Source organism: Adiantum capillus-veneris, chromosome 1 (genome assembly GCF_014529385.1).
Source record: "Adiantum capillus-veneris isolate H3 chromosome 1, ASM1452938v2, whole genome shotgun sequence".
Lineage (NCBI taxonomy): Eukaryota > Viridiplantae > Streptophyta > Polypodiopsida > Polypodiales > Pteridaceae > Adiantum > Adiantum capillus-veneris.
The window spans coordinates 165933863-165943580 of record NC_140931.1 but is presented as its reverse complement, the minus strand read 5'-3'; the positions used below and the strand labels follow the sequence as shown (position 1 = coordinate 165943580).

The window sequence follows — 9718 nt, the reverse complement described above, 5'->3', positions numbered from 1 at the left end:
CAATGGTAGCATGCACATCTAGCAGTGATCGTTGGAAAAATGCTAGTTGGTTGGTCATTCAAGTTGTGATTGAAGACAACAACCTTTATACGTTTGTGCGGGTTGCAAGGGCATGCAATGGGCGGATGAATACCACAGTTGGACGGATTTGGTAGCAGGTGATGGAAGATTTGGGAAGCACAGAAGTGGGTGTAGGTAGGGAGTTAGGTGAGGATGCAAGTGGGTAGCTATCAATGTTGAGGTTGTTGGTAGCAATAAGCAACAAGTGAGGCTATGGCATCAAGCGAGGGGACAACAGCTACAAGGACACAGAAGGGCATGTGTGTTGGGCAAGAGAGCTCCTTGAAGAAATTCCAAATATGAGGTGAGGTTGTGACTTGAATTTTCGAGGGTGATGAAGAGTTGACACGAGGACTAAAGCAAAGAGGGATACACTTGGCACTTGAAACTTCCCCTTCACCTTCTATCGTGATGTGTTACTTTCCTTTTCATGGGCCTCAATTCTGACATTAACAAGTTGACTTTGATGCTTCATCTTTTCATTGAAAACACCCAAACCATTACAGTTTTATGTCCTTTGAAGCTCTATAAAAAACTAGGGAGAGAAAGGGAAAAAAGAACCCCTTATCACCTAATCTAAATGCAATTAATTGTACAAAAGATAAATGATTGGTAGCTAAATTCTCATACCATTGACGATGATGAAGAGGATCAAAAGATAAACTAGGAGGTGCTTTTTTGAGGCTCTGATACCACTTGTAGAGATTAGGTTAGTGTGGATGGGTGTTAGTAGCATTCATAGATAATCAACACAATGTTGTTAATCGCAAGATTAATGAAAAGATGGACTCGATATGCATTAGATTAAAAAATGAATAATGTACATGGGGCTTTTATAGCCCAAAGTTATGTTACTAAAGGATAGAGATCATGTACCTTCTTTAGTGTGGTCTTTGTAGACTTCATTTAATAGAGTCTTCATGGATCATGCATGTATGCTTCATAAAAGTGAATGGTCATCATGTCATTGAGAGAGACGGTGTTCCCATAGCACTCTATGGCTAGGGAAATCGTAACAAACTCCCCCTTGAGCTAGTCATAGATAATCTAAGTTGATTCATCTATGGTTTGTGATGGCATACTAGGAGTCATCTAGAGTCATAGCACTCTATGGCTAGGGAAATCCTAATAAGCTCCCCCTTGAACTAGTCATGGATACTCTAAGTTGATTCGTCCAGGGTTTTTGATGGCATACAGATACATTATACGTGGTTCAATTTTATTCATCACCCTATGGTTCACAAGGTGGCCATTTAGTCATACCTAGGTTCAATTATAGAGTACATCATAATCATAAGGGGTAAAGATCATGCGTCATAGTAGTGTTCTTCATGATTGATTCCTGTTTGTGTGTTTTTCATGTCACCCATGCTCTTCATCATCTTCATGTATTTGCATTGTTTGTGCTTGACATGTACTTCATGTTTGAATGCGAGTGCATGAATATTCATGCTCTCTCCATATTGGAGTGCAAAGAGCTTCGTTCTCATTTTTATTTTGATGCAAGGCCTAAGTAAAATTCTTAATGTAGAGAGACTCTCTGTTATGGCAATGTCTAACCCAGTACAAAGGATATGTGCAAACACAAACATGGTTTGATAAGAGAGATTCTCCCCCTTGAAGTAGGAGTATCGAAGTAATGACTTATTGGTGGTCCTTGAAGATCAAAGCCTTGAATCTCATAAGAATGGCTTAAGGCAAGGAGTATATACCTTTTGGCATATAAAAGGAACCCTTTAGCAAGTGAATTGAGGAAGTTTGGCCACTCTCAAAGCTGTGGAATGTGGGAACCCCTTTTTTTGCACTTAAGAGTGGTTTGAGATGGAAAAGGTCTTAATAAGACCGGGGTAGACTCACTATGGGAAGGAGAGCTAGTCAAGGCCAAATGAAAAAAAATTCATTGTGATGCTACCTTTGGATGGACCTGACAATGGGTTAGCACTAGAATGGATCTATCTGCACGATGAGGCCAAGGGTTGAGAGGGGAACACAATTGCAACAATAGTCGTGTGAAGCTAGCGCTATTCCAAGACTGGCATGGCGGCAAAGCAACACAAGCAGGGATGAGATTTGTAGCCTTTAGGTCAACCTAAGCGAGAATGATCCGAACAATAGAGGGTAGGGCATGGTGGAAACCATGAAACACATTGCAGGTTCTAATATGGGCGTACTAGCTGCGACATGTCGAAGGGCCTTGACTAAGCATGAGTAGAAATGGTAGCATGCACAGCTAGTAGTGATCGTTGGCAGACTGTAAACTGGCCGGTGATTTGAGTTGTGATTGAAGACAACAACCTTTACATGTTTGTGCGGGTAGCAAGGGCATGCAATGGGCGGATGAATACCACAGCTGGCCGGATTTGGTAGCAGGTGATGGAAGATTTGGGAAGCACAGAGGTGGGTATAGGTGGGGAGTTCGGTGAGGATGCAAGTGGGTAGCTATCAATGTTGAGATCGTTGGTAGCAACAATAAGCATCGAGTAAGGCTATGGCATCAAGCGGGGGGCAACAGCTATGAGCACATAGGAGGGCATGTGTGTTGGGGGAGAGAGCGCCTTGAAGAAAATGCCAAATTTGAGATGAGGTTGTGCCTTGAATTTTTGAGGGCGATGAAGAGATGGCACGAGGACTAAAGCTGAGAGCGATAGGCTTGTCGCTTGAAACTTTCCCTTCATCTTCTATCATGAAATGTTACTTTCCCTTTCATGGGCAATATGGATGTTGAAGTAAAATGACAATGCATTAGATTAAAAAATGAATAATAAAAAATGAATAATATACATGGTGCTTTTATATCCCAAAGCTATGCTGCTAAAGGATAGAAAACATGGAGCTTCTTTAGTGTGGTCTTTGTAGACTTCATTTAATTGAGTCTTCATGGATCATGCATGTATGCTTCGTATGGCCATCATGTCATTGAGAGAGACGATGCTCCCATAGCACTCTATGGCTAGGGAAATTCTAATAATATATATAAAGAGAGAGGGGATAGAGGAAGAGAGAGAGAGAGAGAGAGAGAGAGATTGAAGGAGTGGGAGAGGTAGAGGGAGTCAAAAGGGGAATGAGAGAGATAAGGCGAGATGCGCACACACACACACACACACAGACAGAGGGAGAGGGAGAAAGAAAAAATCTCTCTCCAAAGCTCGCTCCAAAAGCTTTTGTTGCGATCCTTTTTTGTTAAATATGAAATTTAAAGAAAAAGAGAAAAAACTCTCGCTCCAAAGCTAGAAGAACAAAGCCATCAAGCTCTTGTGTGAAAAGACAGATCGTGTGAGGTAAGCTACAAATCACTACAAAACAAGATGGGAATACTCAATGATATACCAAAGACTAACCTCATAGAAGCCTTGGAGTCAGACTGAGAATAGACCAAAAGAAATGACACCCTACTTTCTTTTTCACACCGCAATGTTTACTTCACCATCACATATATCTTGAAACTCGAACCTTTGAAGCATCCATTTTCAAAAGATTCACAAGATGACTATTGCACTTGTTAAGTGCATGTGCATGCTTCAACACAACCTCGCATTTGCAACATTGCTAAATTTTTGCAAGCTCCTCCTCATTTTCTTCCTAGCCTAGTTCATCAAATGATCCAAGCACCATCAATAGGTCTTGAAAAGAAAAGCTTTGAACCATCGGTCTTCAATAGATTCGAAGGACAATTAGGGCTCCAATCGTGGAAAAAAATAAAAATCCTTTCAAAACATCTTAAGTGTATAAGTGTGGGTTGAGTTGAGGAATTGAAAAGACACATGAAGGTAGAAGGTCGATTGACTTTTTGTGTCCATAGAAAATTTAACTACCTTGCACCAAGGACGAGAACTTCTCTTCCTTGTCCTACTATCCGAACGTAATCTTTATGAATTGACTTCTTTAATTTCTATAATGCCATACTTTATGATCCCCTCCCTGGCTTGTGGTCTCTAGTTTTTGGCAGTTGGTTTCCTTTTTCAACTTTTTCTTATCTAAAATCACAAAAGTGAGTGTATATATATATTACGAAACCAAAAAAGTTACATAAGAAGCTTGCTCGTTTCGAGCCATGGCATCAACCGGCAGTCTTGCTATAATGAACGAATACATCAGCTTACAAAGGGAACCGCCTTGAAGCCAACCGACACAAAGGAGAACTTACACATGCTTGGGGTTGCCATCAAAAAGCGAGCCTTGCAATAGTCCACCCCTTGACTGCCAAATTAGAGCCAAAGTGCCATATTCGCTAACAAGATACATAGCTTCACATTGTCTTCTTCTTTCTTTTAGGCAACCCAATAGTGTTGGTCGCTGGACCCATAACACTTACTGCATGGCCAATTAGGTCTAACTTCTAGGTATGCACTTCATTTGTAGTAGTGTCAAGATGGGGGATTCAGCAGGCCCCTAAGATTGCACGGTTGTATCGACAAGCGACTCAAGCTGATCCTAATTTCCAATTGTGGGGCCCTCAAGCTTATCCTGCATCTCCTCTATGTTTAGATCTCTAGCTCCTTGCTTGACTTGCCTTTTTCAACTTCTAAAGTTGCTGCCAAACATAGATGTCTGGCATTGTTGTCTCTTACCTGTAATATTTGATTTAGGTCGACTCTGAGGTGCATAGCAAAAGAAAGCCAAAATTACATATGAGGGGGGGGGGGGGGGGGGGGGGGGAGAGAGAGAGAGGAGAGAGAGAGAGAGAGAGAGAGAGGAAGAAGTGAAGAGAGAGACTGTAGATTCTATTTTTGTGATTAAAGAGTGGTTAGAGCCTTGTCCCACCTAGTGTAAGGGGGGGGGGGGGGGGGGGGGGGGGGGGGGGGGGGGGGGGGGCTACAGATTGAGCTTATATCATGCCCCCCAAGCTCGCTACATGGTCACAGCGAGAGGGGAGATAAGTGAAGCAAGAGACTATAGATTTTGACTTTGTGGCTTAGATTGGTAAGACCCCCATCCCGCCTAGTGCAACGAAGGGTACAGAACAAGCTTCTGTAATGCATCACAAGCTCGCTACACAGTCATAGTGAGAGGAATCTTGCACCATTTGTGAATGGTAGCCTTTTCATTAGCATTGTCTTATTTTTTTGTAGCAACAATGCGCTCACGTATTCAATCATGTTTTTCCATTTTGAGTTCATCTACTGGCAGGTTCCTCTATTTATTCATTCGTCCCAAGATTCCTTAGAATCCAACCTTACCTTAGCAACTCATACCCCTCAATAGAGGGTTGCCCTCTAAAATGGGATTGGGGAGTCGAACACAGGCGTGCAAGAGCTACGACGCATTGTGAACTGTTGTAGACCACAACCAATAGTCCCGCTCAGATGTCAAAGACGTGCATATTAAATTTAGAAAAATCCATCTCCCCCCTACCCCCCCCCTAGCTCCCCCCCCCCCCCCCCCCCCCCCCCCCCCCCCCCCCCCCCCCCCCCCCCCCCCCCCCCCCACCCCCCCCCCCCCCCCCCCCCCCCCCCCCCCCCCCCCCCCCCCCCCCCCCCCCTTCGCCTCGCAAAGCTTGCGCCACTTTTGCAGCTCAGCCTCTGCGCGCCTCCTCTCCGTCTGCTCATCACCCTCACCTTCTGGGCGGCCCCTGCTCCTCTGTCCGCGAGCTCGCCCACACACCCTCCTGGTCTGACTACCGAGTCGCTCGACAAAGTCCCTATTCCACCCTCGTCCGTATCTGATTTGCTTCCTTATAATTTTTTATTTGATTTGCTTGGGTATCCCCTACTACGGATGGTCTATAAAATTTGGGTTTCTTAAGTATTTTTGCGGGAGTTGCAACGGCTATACCTAGCCGTCTGTAGGATGACACTCAGTATCTGACATTGGAGAAGTCGACAACATGGAGAAGTGTCACAACTCATTGGAAAATAAACAAGCAAGTAGTCTACATACTTGCATCGCTTTTCAGATGCCATCTTTTCCTTTTGCCTCCTTAAGTACCAATAGACAATTTGGAAGATCATCTCATGTCTGAACCACTGTCATATCCGCCTTAGATTAATGGGGTTTAACGAAAGACAAGTTTTAAACGGTTTGCGTTTTGTATTTAAATAGTATAATGTAGATTCAAAACAACAAAGTGAACCACCCTCTTAGTTCACTATTCGCAGTATATGTTTGAGTCATTCTAATGTAGTCGTTGCGTCAGAACTTATGAACTAAGAACTCATCACTACAATAAAACCTACATTGTCTAAAGTTATCTCTGCTTCTCTTTAAGTTTAATTTATCTCCTGCATCTTTTGTATTTGTGTTAACCCCTGTGTTGTGTGTCACAAAAAGGACATATATTCACAACACTGGATGTTTCGACTACACAAACACAACTCCAACTCGACAACATTGCAAGGTCCATTATTTGCATCCAATTCCCCATGCCTATGCATTTGCTTGGTCCACACATAAAGCCTATGGGGCAAGGCACAACTTCCGTTTGTTATAATTTTTGGAGAGACCAGAATGCCAACTCTCGACCATACTTTTGTATGACACTTCTGCATGACGTGCACTGTATGTTTAGCATTTTCACTTTGTGCTTAATTGCAAGGCAAAATGTTTTAACTATTTACATTGCTTTTATGGAGCTTGACATAAACATTGGCTTCAATAAAAAATCACCTATACACAATTACCAGGTCAGTAAGCGCTTCATTTCTTATTACAATCCATCGATGCTTTATGTATTTTCCACCAAGCAGGAGTTCTCATACATCTAGTGATATGCTTCTAACTTATATAGAGTTTTCATATTAGTAATGTGTTCTTTAAATATCTTCAATTTCATGTCTCAATTTCATGTTTGTTTAATTGTATAATGTACTCTTTTTTTCTTCATGTCTATAAGCATAGCTTTTCCGATAACATTCATTTCCCATGGAGATTCCTATTCACACGTACCAACTTGAGGCTGATATCCTGCACTTGTTACAAAAGAGAAGCCACTTTTGAACTCCTCCCGTCGTGCCTCACACTAGTCGACACCCTAGACCAACAACGCGAACACTCACGTTGTGAAACTCCATGCTTGCAATTTTTAAATTTTTTAAAGCCTAAACGCTGCCACCTGCGAACACTCACATTGTGAAACTCCATGCTTGCAATTTTTAAATTTTTTAAAGCCTAAACGCTGCCACCTGCGAACACTCACATTGTGAAACTCCATGCTTGCAATTTTTAATTTTTTTAAAGCCTACACGCTGCCACCACCCTTGCTTTGTTACCCTTCTGATGGACGCCTGACGGACGTGCTTTCGACGAGGCTGCGAAGATCCCAAGGATTCATGTGAGGATCGTCGAAGATTCTGCTTCATTTTACGTTTTAAAATGGGTAGATCGATTCTTTTTCTTTTGGGCGAAGACGAGCAGCGTCCGATCTAAGAGAAGTTAGCAGATAGCACAAAACCACTGTGTGCAGCGATGGGGTGAGAGAGGCTCGAACTCTCGACCTCAGGATACCTCAGAGCTATGAGACCTACGCGCTACCCAACTGCGCCACCACCCCAGATGTATGATTATTATTTACACATTTACTTAGTCTACCGGGGAAGCAGCAGCCTCTCCTAGCGTGAAACTCAGTCCCATGAGTTTTACGCCGTCACGTTTAGCTGGACGAAGGGAACTAGGGTTAGCCACTTTCCTATAGGGAGGTGTGTTTTCCATCATAGGCCTTCTCCTTCGTAGAGGGTGGGTCGCACTATCCAACGGCTGAGAAAGATGGTGTCTTTTTCCTAAACCTCAGCAACATGATTGTGCATCAGCCTAGGGTAAAGGGGCCAATAAAAAACCGGCCCCCTTTGATGGGACCCGTGGATTGCCTAAAATAAAGCCGTTTTGCTCCAAGTTTGAGACACAATCAAGCGGGTGTTGGGTTGGTTAGGGCAAGCGACGATTGAATGCATGCCGTTGGATCTCGAGTTCAAGCCTTGGTGGCTCATTGGCTCAACTTACGCCCCATGGCGTCTCCCTATTCATGGAGTTTTTTATTACACATGGAATTTTGTTCCATCTCGTGCGTCCTGCAGCCTTCAGTGTTCGGGACATCGCTTCTAGCTCAGCTTTTGATTGCACCCTCCCAAGCTGAAAACAATGCATCAGACTGGTCGCAATTCATCGCCTTTCTTAGGTGGCCTTAAGTTGGGTGTTTTACCCTACCATCGTCTTAGCATGCCTCTCAACCATGAGGATTCACGCTAGCCACCTCTTAGCCTCCTCCAATCAGCTTAAAAGATCGTATATTCTGGTTGATTCAAACAAGCAAGTATATGTAGCTCTCATTTTACCTCATTTCTGTGGCCATCTTGATATGTGGTCCCATCGTGAAGGGCTCGCTCCCACAAAGACAATTTAATAGCGCACATCCGCAAGATAATTTAATGGCGCACATGTGAGAGCTATCCAAATAATCAACGATCACCTCTTTCACTCTGCCTAGAAAAGAGGTAAAGCATTGGACAGTATGCATTTGGCACGAGGATCTTTCCTCCCTCTAAGCCTGGCTAGAGCTGCTACCAATTGTTCTATTTGGACACTTATCCTTTGTGCGTCTTACCTCAATAAAACCAAAGCTTTTTTTTTTTGGGTGTGCTTTCTCGTACTGCTACTGCTTCTACAATTTGTGCTAGCTTTCTCTCTTGACATGCGTAGTTTCTTCGACCACCTTGCCTCGTTGCTCAAGTCTCTCCCCTTTAATCCACTCTAGACTTCTTCCTTTTGAATCATGACCCTTTTTTACCTTTCTTGCACGATGTGAACCACCAAGTGCACTATGATGCTCAATTGGCTGAAGGGGCTCTACACAGAGAAAAACACTAGAGTGGCCAAGACCTCTTGACTGGGCAAGAACTCACATCAAAACATAATTTGAAATGTGCCCAATTGGTGAAAGCACATGCAAGACTCATCCACCACTTGTAAGCCTTCTCCACAAACTATGGGCCAATCATTACAGGTCCATCCACCTCCTACAAATGTCGTACCACATGTAAATTGGACCGTTTTGTCAAAAACATAGTAACCATGTTTTCATATGTGTTCCTTTTCCTCATAGTTAGAAGTAGATGACTTTAGGCCTTGCACACTTTGGAGCTTCTCACTATTAAATGATTGCAGGACGCGAGTATATTCATTTCCCTTAGCAATGCATCTATGTGGCTCTGTGTGAGGCTTGGAGTAAGCGTCTATGTCTTCAATCTACCATCATGGTGGGAAAGACCTGCTATAGCATCAAGTAGGAGAGGAATGTGACATAGACTGTTTGTTATGTTATTATGTCCCTCTCATATGCGACAACATTCTTGAAAAGATTGAAGTTAGCCTCTACATCTGTAATCTACTATCATGGTGGGAAGAGCTGCTATAGCATCAAGTTGGACAGAAATATGACATAGCATGGTTGCTATGCTACTCACCCCCTCTAATGTGCAACGGCATGCTTGAAAGGCTTTTGAGCATCTTCCTTAGTGCCATACTCCTCAAATTCTCCTAAAAATTCCTCATCCTTATCGTTTTGGGGATATGGGCATCCCTTGAATTCATGGGATGCATATCAACATCCTCAAGCTCTATGGCTTAAGTCTAGCAAGAAAAAAAACGGTGCCAATGTTAGTGGGTCGTGGCGACAAACGTCTGTAGCATAGCTATCTGGCACTAACAGAAGTGACTCGGATGGGGCACG

At 43.3% G+C, this 9718-nt stretch overlaps 1 non-coding gene across 1 annotated transcript; it reads right to left on the bottom strand.

The window, feature by feature from the left end:
• Nucleotides 1-7462: 7462 nt before the first annotated feature.
• TRNAM-CAU (transfer RNA methionine (anticodon CAU)) lies at nucleotides 7463-7546 on the bottom strand. The gene is given in 2 exon segments: nucleotides 7463-7498; nucleotides 7509-7546. It is a non-coding gene; the product is annotated as a tRNA-Met (tRNA).
• Nucleotides 7547-9718: the final 2172 nt, after the last annotated feature.